The sequence below is a fragment of the Miniopterus natalensis genome, chromosome 3, assembly GCF_054644295.1.
Source record: "Miniopterus natalensis isolate mMinNat1 chromosome 3, mMinNat1.hap1, whole genome shotgun sequence".
In the NCBI taxonomy this organism is placed as follows: Eukaryota; Metazoa; Chordata; class Mammalia; order Chiroptera; family Miniopteridae; genus Miniopterus; species Miniopterus natalensis.
Genome location: NC_142083.1, coordinates 50,104,566 through 50,117,874, shown reverse-complemented (window position 1 = coordinate 50,117,874; position 13,309 = coordinate 50,104,566). Strand labels below are relative to the sequence as shown.

The window sequence follows — 13,309 nt, the reverse complement described above, 5'->3', positions numbered from 1 at the left end:
TGTCTCCTTATTGAGAATATTTATTTTTTATTCATTGTCTTACTTTCCTTTTATTTTTCAAATATGGTCATCTTTGGTTCTTTAAACTTATTTATAGTAGCTGCTTTGAAGCCTGTTTAAATCCAGCTTCTAAGGACACTCAAAAGTTGCTATTGATTGCTTTTCCCTATTTCTTTGCATGCCTCATAATTTTTTGTTGAAAACTAGACATTTTAGATCATATATCATAGCAACTCTAGATTCTGATTTTGCAATCCCTGAATGTTGTAGTTGTTGCTTTGTTTGCCGGTTTCTTTGTTTAGTAATTTAGTAATTTGCCTAAATTTAATCAGTAGCATCAGTTTCCCCTGTGATATATGGCCACTGATGTATGGGGGGGGGGGTTTGTAACTTTTTTTTTTTTAAGATTCTTGTTTTGAGTTTTACATTTGGCTTCCTAGGACTTGCTTCTGTGTCTGTGTAGCTTAAATAATAAACCGATGGTTGGGCAGTGGTTGTGATTAAACACTTCAAGTAAGTAAACGGTCTCTCATCTCTTCATGGATATCTGTAATAGAGGAATGCATTTAAAGTTTACACTGTTTTCGCCCGGCTGGGCATGACTGTGTGATTGAGTGTCGACCTTGGTTCCAGGAGATCGCGGTTCGATTCCTGGTCGGGGGCGTGCAGGAGGCAGCCGATTAATGAGCACTCTCTCACCATTGATGTTTCTATCTCCCTCTCTTTCTCTCCCTTCCTCTCTCTGAAATCAATAAAGATATATTTAAAAAAAAAAGTTTACACTGTTTTCAGTTGTGTCCTGGCTTTTGCTTTCTGCCGGGCTCTTTCACATGTCCTCTGTGCATGTGGTTGTGCAGCCTCAGCAATCCGTGCTAGCTTTGTTCCTCATCAGTCTCCACTGCACATACTCGGGCTTAGCCAAGAATATGCTTGCCACAATTATGACTGTGTCCTTCAGCTAACAAAGCTGTGTGGCTCTCCCTGCTTGCTTGCTTCTAAGATCATAACTTCCACTGAGACAGTGCTGGGTTTAGACATCACCTACCACTCAAACTCAAGTGAGCCCCCTTTGACCACAGCAGAGACATTTCCAGTTCCGTGATCTTCTCCAGCCTGGGAGGGCCTTGGTTCTGTCTGAGCTGTGGTTGATAGCGAAAATAAAAGTAGCCCCAGGCCAGAACACCACTGGGTCCTAGTGTTCTTACCTAAAGATTAGCAGTTTTTCAAATATTAATGTTTCTTAAATTGTTATATTCCTTTGGTCAATTTCTAGAGCACTGGAATTGCTGCACTTATCAATTTTGACTAGCTCTTTAGTTTCTTCTTTGGAAGAGTATTTGCTGATCCCACTCAGCCATAGCTGGAAGTCCTGTTTCTGGTCTTGTACTATGTATACATTTTTTTGTATTTACTCTCTTAGGATGATGGGAAATTTACATGTTCTATTAACTGATTTATCTCTTTTCTTTGGGGTAAATTTTTATTTTACATTGATGTCAAACGTGAAAAAAATATATTTTCTTCAAATGCCCAGTGGTCCTTGGCTATGCATTCATATTAGAAAAGAGACAAAAAAAAGCTGCCTGGAATTTATATTTGTATGGCACCAATTTGTTGTGCATGGCCTGCTTTAAAGTGAATAGGTGGAGAGCCATGAGTATAATGGAAGTCTGCTAGGGCCAGATGTAGTCCAACTTAGTTTTGGGGTACCCATATTTATACTATGTTTTCTACTTTTCTAGGCAGTTCATTTCCTCAAACATAAAACTTCTCCTATTTACTTTCCCCCCCCCATACTTAGAGTCATGTATTTAACTGAAAACAAAAAGTAGTTGCTTAGACACAAAGATAGGGGAGGGAGATTCAGTGTTTCTTGACAAATCTTTAATTAATTGCATATTTTAATGTCACTCCTTACTCCACACTCTGCCAGGGATATCAAGTCATTCCTTTAATTGCAGTGCTCCCTGCACACATTCTATAATTTGGCTTTTCCTGCTCTGTTTCTCCTGTAAATATTCATTCATCTGTCTTACCATGTACAAATTTGTAGGGAGGGCTCACTCAGTTTCTTCACAGTTATGAATTTACATCCTCTCTCCCCACCCCCAACACATACCTTTATTATCTTTTTAAGGGGATATCTGGGAGGAGATGAGGAAAAATACACACTGATTTATCTTCTTAACCAAAATTTTGTGCACATATTTTTAAATGGTTGCAATGCACCATTTAAATGGTGCTGTTTTCACTTCTCCATTTTAGCATGTTCTTCATTGCTGTACTTCATAATTATTGTTCATAGTCGATTATGAACAGATTTTTAATGAAACAGTTTGTTGTGTTTTTATTATTATTATAACGGTTATTATTTTAGTTACTGCCTCCTTCTCTTTCTTTACCCTTTCCTCCATCCCACCCACCAATCACATACATTTACCTTTCCTCAGGTAACCAATGTTAACAACACTGACAGTTTGTGGAACAGTAAGTGTTAATTTTTGCCTTAGGTCAGAAGGACAATTCACCCTAGAGTAGGCTGACATTGTCATTAAGAAAGTAATTTTATGTATTTATGGAGTTTCCAAGAAATCATGTGATTTCAGCTGTGAAGTTAGGTGATGTGTTGTATCCCTATAATGGCTTCCCAGCAATGGCATCTCCACTTTAGTTCTTCTGTAGAAGCGAACCACATCCCTTGTAAAAATTCCTCTGTTTCCCCTTTTGTTCAGATTTACTTCCCAGAGTGGTCAAGTTGCCCATGAGGGTTTTTGTCTGTTTCTGATGAAATATAAACTGGAAATCAGCTTGGGATAGTAGATGTTAGTAACATTAAAGCACTTGTATGTCAAACACCAAAGAAAGGCCAAAAGTATGAGGACAATTAAAAAATATCAAAAGAAACACTGGGAACCCTCTTCATATCAGTTTTCTAGTCAACCTAGGCCTAACCAAAAGATCAGTTTGGATGATTATAGACAACAAAACAGTATTTTCTATTAAAAAGTCCATTTATTGCTTATTTTTTTTTCTTTTAGTAGGGCAAGATAAAGAAATAAGTATAGATTTTGGAATGAAAAAGTAAAACTCATTATTTGTACATGATGTAAAACTACAGAAATATAGAGTTTAGTAAATATCCTGGATAAAAACATCAATATAGAAAAATTATATAGATACATATATAAACAAAAATGGAAAAAGCTTTGTAAAGAGATATTATTTAAACTAACTCAAAATATGATGTGCCTAGGAATATATCTAACATAACAAGAGATGTGCAAAACTCCCATGGGAAATGGGGAAGCATTACCATGTGACAATTGTACCTCAATAGGTAGAGTGATATGTACAATACACATGATGGAATACTCAACATTTTGCCTCATTTGATCAATGCAATATCAATCAAATTCCTGTCTCTTTTGATGGGAAAGAGAAAATACTAGATGAAAGAGTCTAAAATTACAAGGAAAGATAAAGGGCCAATAGCTAAGAATTAACAACAGCGTACTTTGGTGCAGGGAAAGACAGACTGGTAGAACCTTAGTAGTGAAAGTGTATTCTGTGGACCTACCCACAGCATTGGTGGCATTACCTGGGAGCTTGTTAGAAATACAGAATCTCAGGCTCCAGCCCCAGATCAGTTGAATCAGAATCTGTTTTAACAAGATAACCCAGAAGAGTGAAGAAAAAATGGTTTTAATAAACTGTTATGGAAGAACTGGTAACTAAACAGGAAAAAAGCAATTGTATTGAAAGGCACTGCTTGCTTTATGTGCTGCAACCATCCCTTACTCTCTGTGATCTACATTTCTTTAGGAACATTTGAAAAATCATTGAAAATAAAAGGAATGTTTTGAATATGCATTTTCCTAGGAGCCTCTGCTATCCCTGTGCTTGTAAGCTGTAGATCATCTTTTTAATAAGCTTTTCTTAGGTACTCTAACTTCAGCATGTCCTTATGCATCTTCAGCATCTCTTGGCTCAAGCCTGTGTCATAACCTAATGATAGTACTGTCACTGCCAGCTGGAGAACTAATGTTGTGACCATGCCCCCTCCATTGTGGCAATGATAAAGTTTTATCTAATTAATTTATAGGTGTGTTTTGTATACTTTGGAAAAAACTGCTGAAGATCCTAAAGAAAGGGAAGCTCTTTTACCAACAAGTCAGAAGGAAATAAATTTCCACCTACTTGGGATTAGAAGACGAACTCATTCTTAGCATCTTCTGAAACAAAATTAGGTAAGAAATGCTTTTCGTCATATTTTCATCCATGTTCTGCCTACTTCATTTCCTTGAAGGCTTCTATAATTCTGTTCCTTTGGCCTCTAAGAGAAAATACAGTTCACATTTTCCTTCAGGAAGTTCATGTGCCAGCCAGCTGTCAGCCTTATGATGTACCTGATCTCCCATGTCAGGGGAAGAACAATTCAATTTTAAACCAAGTCTGTGCAACAGCACAGCATCTCTGCCAGCATCTCTCTTTATGTCTCTTTCTTTGAAATTCTTTCTTCTACCGAAGCAGTATAGTTTTATTTTTAAATCCTTTGTATGAGATGAAACCACCACTAACTGACTTTGCTTGTCGTTAGTTAAAAATCAGTGAATTGAATGAAATAATCTGTAACTATTTCTGCAACACTTTCTCATTTCTAGAAAATAAAGTACCACTGCTTGTTTAACTTATGACTTGTCTAAACATGTTGAAAGCATTGACTATAAGGCATAACACTCAGATTCTGAAAAGGAACTGTGACAAGTTCAGTCAAAAGGGAAAAGAGGAATAATTTATAAAAGGCGCTGCAGATAACGATGCCAGCCAGTTATTTTAAAATGCATCCATCTCACCTTGTAATGAATTAGCTTTGTCAACAGCAAATGTTTTATGCACCACTTCTAATAAAAGTGGCACACTGGGGCTGCAGGGCTTTGAGGGTGGCTTCTTCAAAGCTTTATGACTATCTTCAACTGGAAGATATTTTTTAAATAATAGATATTAAAAAGTATATTTAAATAATATTAAGGTTGTGACACAAACACCAAATGACAAAATTCAGGGGTTACAAAGCAGAGGCTGACATGCCATCACTGTTTCACATAGTAACTGTTTTTTAAATTAGGGGTGTGACAGGCTGATTTGGGGATTGTGTGTCAGTTTAAGTTTTCTTGTTGTTTTGGTTGGTGTCACAACCTTAATGTCAGCTTTTCAAATAGTTTCCTATATTTCCTTTGGTTCGGGGTCATTAAAAATGTGTATGATAAATCTAAGAGGCATAAGTAGGTCACAGTGAAGTGGAACTCCTTGCATCTCTGGTGTTAAGAGACAGCTAATACCTGCCTTATAAGTGGAAAAAGTTAGCTCAGGCATTTCAGTGAACTTATGTTTTTCAGGAATTCTATTCAGACTAATATAAACCCAAATAACAAGACATGATGTTGGTATGATTCTGTCCACACTCTCTTGTTCCTGTACCATTAATGCTAACCATTTGATCTTTGTGGTTATCACCTCTGTAGATGTTAAGAATCACAACTGATATTTTTTTCACTAAAATACAAGTGAAACCTGATAATTATTTTATTGGAAGAATTCTTATTTGGGGTAGTGGAGTGTAGGTAAACCCTGCCTTAAAAATTTCATATGGCAGCCCACCTGGCATGGCTCAGTGGTTGAGTATCGATCAACCTAGGATCCAGGAGATAGCAATTTCATTCCCAGTCAGGGCACATGCCCAGGTTGCGGGCTCAATCCAGCAGGGGACATACATGCAGGAGGCAGCCAATCAATGACTCTCTCATCATTGATGTTTCTATCTCTCTCCTCCCTTCTTCTCTCTGAAAATCAATAAAGACATATTTTTTAAAAAATTCATATGGCAGTCCTTATTATAAAGCACTATTATGCAGAGTTTTGAAAATAAAATCTTGCTTTCTAAAGTAACACTTGTTACTTCTGTTAAAATTTTTTCCAGTACCACACCGGACTAGAAAAGGAACAGCCAGGAGCTTTCTGCAGGGTAAGAAAGAAATGGGAGAGAGGAGGGAGAGAATGATCTACTTACCCAAACTCCTCTCTCTTTTTTTTTCTTTTCTTATCTGTCATGATCTGCCAGGGCAGGTCTGCATTGCCTATGCTGAATCTAGTTTTAATTTAGAATAGACGTATTAGAATTTGTCCCACAGTTTTCCTTTTCAGTACCTGTGTTAGAGAAATAAAACATGGAAAGAGAAGCAAATTGTTTATTGATCTTTTCCTGCTGACTCATGAAACACTGACCAACCGGAAATACCTCCATAGCTCTCATCTCCTCCTTGACTGAGCCACCAGATTTTATCGTTCCTCGTTTATCAGTGACTCAGCGAGCATTGACCTTTCTTCTCTGGTGTACTTCATCTCTTACCTCTTTCTTACATATATGTACAGATATATATATATTTCAAGCAGCGTTGACTTGAAGAAATTTCTAATAGTTTTCATTTGGGATGATGCTGTGGAATTTTATCTTCATTTCAGATCCTAACTTTACTTTTCCTGCCCCCTAGGTGCCCCCATATCACATCATTATTAAGTCATCACAATTCTAACAAGTAATATTCTTTATAAGCCCCAATCTTCAACAATGAGAGGTAAAGTAATCATGGTGCATTATGTCATGGTTTGAAGATGTATACAGTTGTGTGTGAAGGTTTTAGTTAAGTTCTCCAAACTCCTTTAACCTATACTAGTGCCCTTGTTTGAACAGTTTTTTAAAATCATTATTATTGTTTGAACTAATAAAAATTCTGACTTTTATTTGATAAAAATAATTTTTTTTAAACAAAAATTCAGAGGAAGCTTTCTAAATTCAAAGGAAGCTATTCAAATAAATGAATTGTAACTCAGTGTATACCTGCAATTTTAAAAAGTTTTCTGACACAGAAAATAAATATTCTCCTTAAATATTATAGGCCAAGCCAACTCTTGCAAATTCATTTAGAACAGTTTCAGATTTATGTATTTAATAAAGCTGGGTAGTGAGTCTAACTTATGTATTTAATGCCCTTCAATGAATGGTGATGTTCTAGTGTCTGCCTAGCAAAGGATGATGAAATTTTATTTAGTGTTCCTACTACATCAGTCAATTCTATAAATGGCTTTCTAATGGGGTACAATATATGCTTTTAATAGTTTTTCATAATATTAACAGATTATAGAAAGTATTGAGTACTTTCTACAAGCCAGTGACTGTTTTAGGTACTACCCACGGATTACCTCATGCAATTCCCCATAATAACCCTTTAATGATCTCACTGTTTCACAAATGCTATGGAGGCACATGAAGAGAATGTTACAAAACTAATAAATAATTGACCTGGGATCCAGACACAAGCATTGTGACCCCAGAGTTCCCATTCTAAGCCTACTCAAATCATGATCCCCAGGCCAGCAGTATCACTATTATCTGGGAACTTGTTAGAAATTTAGAATCTAAGGTCCCACCCCAGACCTATTGAAGATCTACCTTTTAAAAAAATTTATCTTTATTGTTGAAAGTATTACAGAAGACCCCCTTTCTTTCCCCATCAATCCCCTCTACCCAGCACCTGCCCCCCCCACCCCCACTCCAGGCCACATTTTTAACAAGATTCCCAGGTGCTTTAAAGTTTAGGAAGTACAGCTCTAAACCATTAGGCTATCCTGCCCTTATAAACAGAATTAAGTATCTTTTAAAACAGATTTCTATTTTTATGTATAATGTGTTACTGAAATTCCATCTTTATGCTCTTTTGGGTCTTCCTTTCATAAATAAAGTACCTTATAATGAGATCTAATAACTAAACATGAGCAGGGATCTAAGGTAGACCCAAGTTATCTTGAAATCAATTGTATAAAGAACGGGGGGGGGGGATCCCAGATTATAAACAGCAAGTCTTTCTACAGTGGCAACTAACTACTTCAACATTTGAGAATTTCTTATAACCACAGTGAAGCACATTGCCTTTGAGTACAGACTCTAGAGACAGGCTGCCTGGATTCGAATTTCGATTCCTATTTCCAGCTGTGGGACCTCAGGGAAATTACACAGCTCCCTGAACCTCAGCTTCATCATCTGGGAAATGAGGTCTAAAATGGTACTTACTTCACTGGATTGTTATGAAGATGAGATGAGTTAATCCATGTAAAGGATTTAGAACAGGGCCTGCTATGATGTAAGTGAATAAATGTTAGCTACTTTAGTCGTTGTTAGCGATGTTTCCCATCTTGGGGTAGGATAGATTCACATCTCATACTTCTTGATTATTGATTGGTAATAAATTGACAAATAGATTTGTTAACAAAACTCACCACATAAAGGCATATTTTTGCTGTTAAAGTACAAATGACAAACTTCAGTTTTTGTATTATCTGAAAACCATCTCCCTATGGCACTTCCTGCCTGTGAGTTCTGCTAAATGTCACTTGATTGTGGTACTTAACCTGTTTAGTCCAATGAGATCAGTTCAGAATCAAAATGAAATGTGTTAACAGCATGTTGAATTTTTTTTAATTAAACTTTTTTTAATGTTGACATTATTGCAGGTATCCCTTTCTGCCCCTTTTCACTTTTAAACTGAATAAAGATCATGACTGTATGCTCATTTGGCCAACCACTTGCATAAGCAATAACAGAAGAATTAGATGGATAAATAATGTTTGTTTAAAGGCTGAATGCTACAAGAAACTTGTTTCCTTTGGGATGAACATAATTCTGAAATTAATCATGGTAGTCTTTAGGAGAATAATGCTTTTCTCTGCAAGTACTCTCTAAACTTTTCAAGAATACATCTAATGTGTGGAGTGAGATTGCATGTTCCTGGAAAGTACCATTTTGAAAGCTGATTTGTTAAAGGCACTGAGATAAAAATACTTAGTGAAAATAATGCCCTAGGAAACTTTTAAATTGCCAGTTCCAGGACCCATATCCAGAGAGTTCCAATTCACTGGGCCTGGGGTGAAACCCAGCTATTTGAATTTTTGACAAATGAGTAAGTTAATTCTGCAATAGAGGCAAAGACATAAATTGAAAAAGCTTTTGTTAACTACCCATTTCTTTTTGCAGTATTGTCCCCTTTAATACTTGGTTTTTCCATCCTCTGACCTTACTTTACCTTCTTTGGCCTTTCTCTTACCTCTTGTTAGTGTTCCCCCATTGCCAATCCTTAATAGTCTGCTTTTCTCTTCTTTACCCTTTCTCAAAGAATATCTCCTCTGCATGTCAGTCATATTTTTGTAGATTCTACAAAATGACCACAAAAGTCTCTTTGTAATCTAAAAATCTCAGTCAAAATGCAGGTTTTGAAATCAATTTGGAGGCTGTGGCAGCATTAAAATGTAAGTAGAAGAGTGGAGAGAGAGGAAGGAATAGACTAGAGTTAGAATAGGAAGTATCAAAGGAAGTATATAAGGGCAAGTAATGTTTTATGAAGTTTTTGTTTCAGGTATATGAGTGCACACATATACATTAGATTGCAATGCATTTTTTTAACCTATGGGTTGTTGTGCTCACAGGACCTGAAGAAAACTCGAGACATGGAGAAGGTAGAATTTAGGTGGAGATGCAGAGGGCTGAGGCTCTGGAGGAGCTGCAACAACCCTCCTCACCATCCAGCTATTTTTATTGTGAGCTACAGAAAGGCAGGTGTGAAAGATAGTGATCAGTAGAAACCATAAAATGCGCAAGAATGAATGACTTTGTTTTGTGCTAATGCTTCACATTTGTTCTTAAGGCCATGACTCTCCTGGGGGCAAGCTTCCCAGAAAGATAAGGATCTGTTTTCAGTTCCTGGCAGAAATGTTTCCCTCATTTTGAAGGGAATTTCTGCGATTCTGGGGAGGCTTGCTACCCAACTCCTTCAGAGTTTGTTTGTTGTTTGCTGACCTTTTCCTACAATGGGTCATAGTCCAGAAAATTTGAAAGATACTGTCTGAGTCTTGGCGTTTTGAACTTCAGTGTGACTTGTGAGCACTATGTTATGAGCACGGTTATAAGAATTTTTTTGAAGAATGCTATTTTTGAAAACAACTTTTTAATATAATTATATATAGTTTCACAGATATAATAAAATCACTCAAGCCCGTCTGGCATGGCTCAGCTATTGAGCATCGACCTAGGATCCAGGAGATCCCAGTTCGATTCCTGGTCAGGGCACATGGCCAGGTTGCGGGCTCAATCCCCATTAGGGTGTGTGCAGGAGGCTACTGATCAGTGACTCGCTCATCATTGATGTTTCTATCTCTTTCTCTCCCTCTCTTTTCTCTCTGAAATCAATAAAGATATATTTTTTTTAAAAATAAATAAATAAATAAATAAAATCACTCAATTGGTTAGTATATATACATTCCAAAAATTATGTTATTTTAATTATTTTCACTATCCTTTTCACTAAGAAAAAATGTCCTGGCTTGGGTGATAAATTATATGGCCCTTTTATGTATACTTCATCCCCTTCTTCCCTAATTCAATTTCCCCTTATTTAATTGCTTTGTATTTATATATGACTATAATATTTGTACTTCAAATTTATTATTTCTAAAAATCCCATTTCACCCTACAAATTAACTTCTTCTTTTGACTTTTTCTTTCTTTTTCTTAAGAGGTTGACTTTTCTCCTGATCACTTAAAATCCTGCTATAAACACTGATTCTTCTCTTTATTTTACAAAGATCACTCTGGTGGTAGGATAGAGAATGAGTTAGAAGGAGATTATACAAAATACAAGGGAATCCGGCCGACGTGGCTTGGCAGTTGAGCATTGACCTAGGATCCAGGAGATCGCAGTTCCATTCCCAGTCAGGGCATATGCCTGGGTTGTGGGCTTGATCCCCAGTGGGGGGTGTGCAGGATGCAGCCAATCAATGACTCTCTCATCATTGATGTTTCTCTCTCTCTCTCTTTCCTTCTCCCTTCCTTTCTCTGAAATCAATAAAGCTATAAATATATATATATTTATATATATATGGAATTGACTAGTCATATATATATGTATGACTCTAGGAAACTGCTGCACTAATCCAGATGATGGAGTTTTAACCTACACAGGAGCAATAGAAGGAGATGAATGGAAGCGAGAGAGAGACTGGTTAAGACTGATCATTGGTGAGATATTGTTGGAATGTAAGAGATGACTCCCACATTTCTGAATTGTGTATATAGGTTGATAGTAGTGCTGCTAACTATCATAGGGACCTCAAGAAAAGAAAGAAGTTTTGGAGGGGAGATAGTAAGATTGTTCGGGAGCATGTTGAGTTTGAGGTACCTGTGGGACATCCAAAAGAGTTATGCAGTATGGAGGGATAGAACAGGAGCTCCCATACACAGGTTGTAGTGGTAGACATGGTTATGGATGGAATTGACTAGTCAGAAGACAAAGAGAAAGAGAAAGAAAAGGGCTTGTAAAGGAAACGGAGCTGTGATATTCAAGATAGAGTTGAGGGGGGAAATTGTGCTTGAGTAACAAACGGATTGGCTTTTGGAGAAGGGAGATCCTAAAACTACAATTAAGTATAGCAGATTGGAGGGAACACTTGACATTTGACAACTGTGAGGTTCCAATAACTGTAGGAGGAATTTAGGCCTAGCTTAGATAGGAAATGTTCCCAGAAATATTTTACCATTTGAAACTTTTAGCCTTAAGTTTAATAAATCAAACTTCAAAGATATAATAGTCCTTAATATAGTTTTACACTATAACTTTTATTCTAATACTCTTCTACAAATTATTCATTTTTACTCTGACTTTATTGAAGTTTTACATTGTGTGTACAAGGGCACATTATTTAGTATAGTGTGCACTTTTTAAAATGCCTTGTCAAGGACATCAGTTTTATTATAATTTGATGCATAGAAGTGTTCTAGAAATTTGACTTTGGTCAAGTCAGTCTAAAACAATGTAAAGAAATCTCTTTAGATTTCATTCTTAGAACCTGTTTCTCAATGGTATCTTGGAATACATTTTTAACTTTTACGTTTTTTTACTTATTATCTGTTACTTTTCAAATTTACATCAGATGTATTGTTTATCTTTAGACATGTTTACTCATTAAAGCACCCAATTTAAGTAGTTTTTACTCCTGCAATCTATGCCTCTACATTATCTCTTATATATTCATTTTGATCCCTCAGCTTTGGTGTATGATTTATCTTTTAGTATAAAAATGTTGGATTCTTTCATCACAATTATAGTCTTTGGCCTGATAATCCTGTGAGTCAAGCTACACAAAACAAGAAGCTCATATCAAACTCCTGGCAGGTTTAGTTAAAATTAAAATGCATGTTCAACTGTAGAGATTGTCAAGTGTGGAAATAATATTTGTCCAGCTGGACAGCTTTCTTTTGTAGTTGCTAAATGAAAGTTGAGATTCTGTCTGCTCCTTGAAAGCTTCTGTGTCATGAAGGTAATTTGGACTGTTTGTGGTTTGACAGGGATTATTAAAATCAGATGAAGTGAAGGGAAGCAAGTGTGAGGAAGCAAAATTGACACTGACACTCTCTATTATTTGCAGCTTGGATCATGACGACTATGTTGATATGATAGATTCACTGTTGAGATATGTTAAGCAGCAAATAAAGTAAAAAGCAAGTATAGTGATGGATTTTTTAGTTTTAACATGAGAAAATCCAATATTTACTTTCACTGATTGCTTTTTAAATAGATTTTTTTCAGGTCATTTCATATGAATTTGCTTTAACCAACAACAAATTATCCTATTGAACTATAGAATTAAAAAGTTTACTACAAAAGTAAGATTAAATATTAAAGAAATAGATCACATGATTAAAATTATAGAATTTTAAAACTATAAGAGTCCTTAAAGATTATTATTATCTAATTTTATTTATTTATTTTTTCTGTAGATAGAAACTAGGAAGTGTTCTAAGGCATCACATTTAAATTTTATTAAAATTGCTTATATGTTGAATCCTGATATTTCATTACAAGTATATTTTCTTACCATTTACAATTTTTAAAAAATGGTTTAAGTTGTTAAAAGGCACTTACAGTTTCAGCCATAATTGTAGATAACCTTTTTCTGTTTAAAGGTAATATACACATTATGTTATTATAGTTAGACGTTCCCTACAAATAGTGTTATGTACACTGATGAAGTAAATGCCATCGATGAATATGGCTTTCTACTAAAAACATCCTTAGTGGAGGGAATTATAGCTAGGAAGCTATTTCCAGATGTCAGTTAAGGATAGTTATAGTAGAAAAATATAATTAAATGTGAAGAATTATAAATATAATAAAACAAGGTAAAGAGCCTGGAACTGTCCTGGGCA

At 35.8% G+C, this 13,309-nt stretch overlaps 1 protein-coding gene across 3 annotated transcripts in view; it reads left to right on the top strand.

The window, feature by feature from the left end:
* KIAA0825 (KIAA0825 ortholog) overlaps positions 1-13,309 on the top strand; it is a 322,549-nt gene that overhangs the window by 3,960 nt on the left and 305,280 nt on the right. For 2 of the 3 annotated variants that reach the window (XR_015714258.1, XM_016216140.2), the window contains exon 2: positions 4,103-4,247. The gene's annotated coding sequence lies outside the window, so the exon portion shown is untranslated. Of the gene's footprint in view, positions 1-3,759; positions 4,248-13,309 lie in introns of those variants that run through there. The other variant, XM_016216139.2, reaches the window with a different exon arrangement.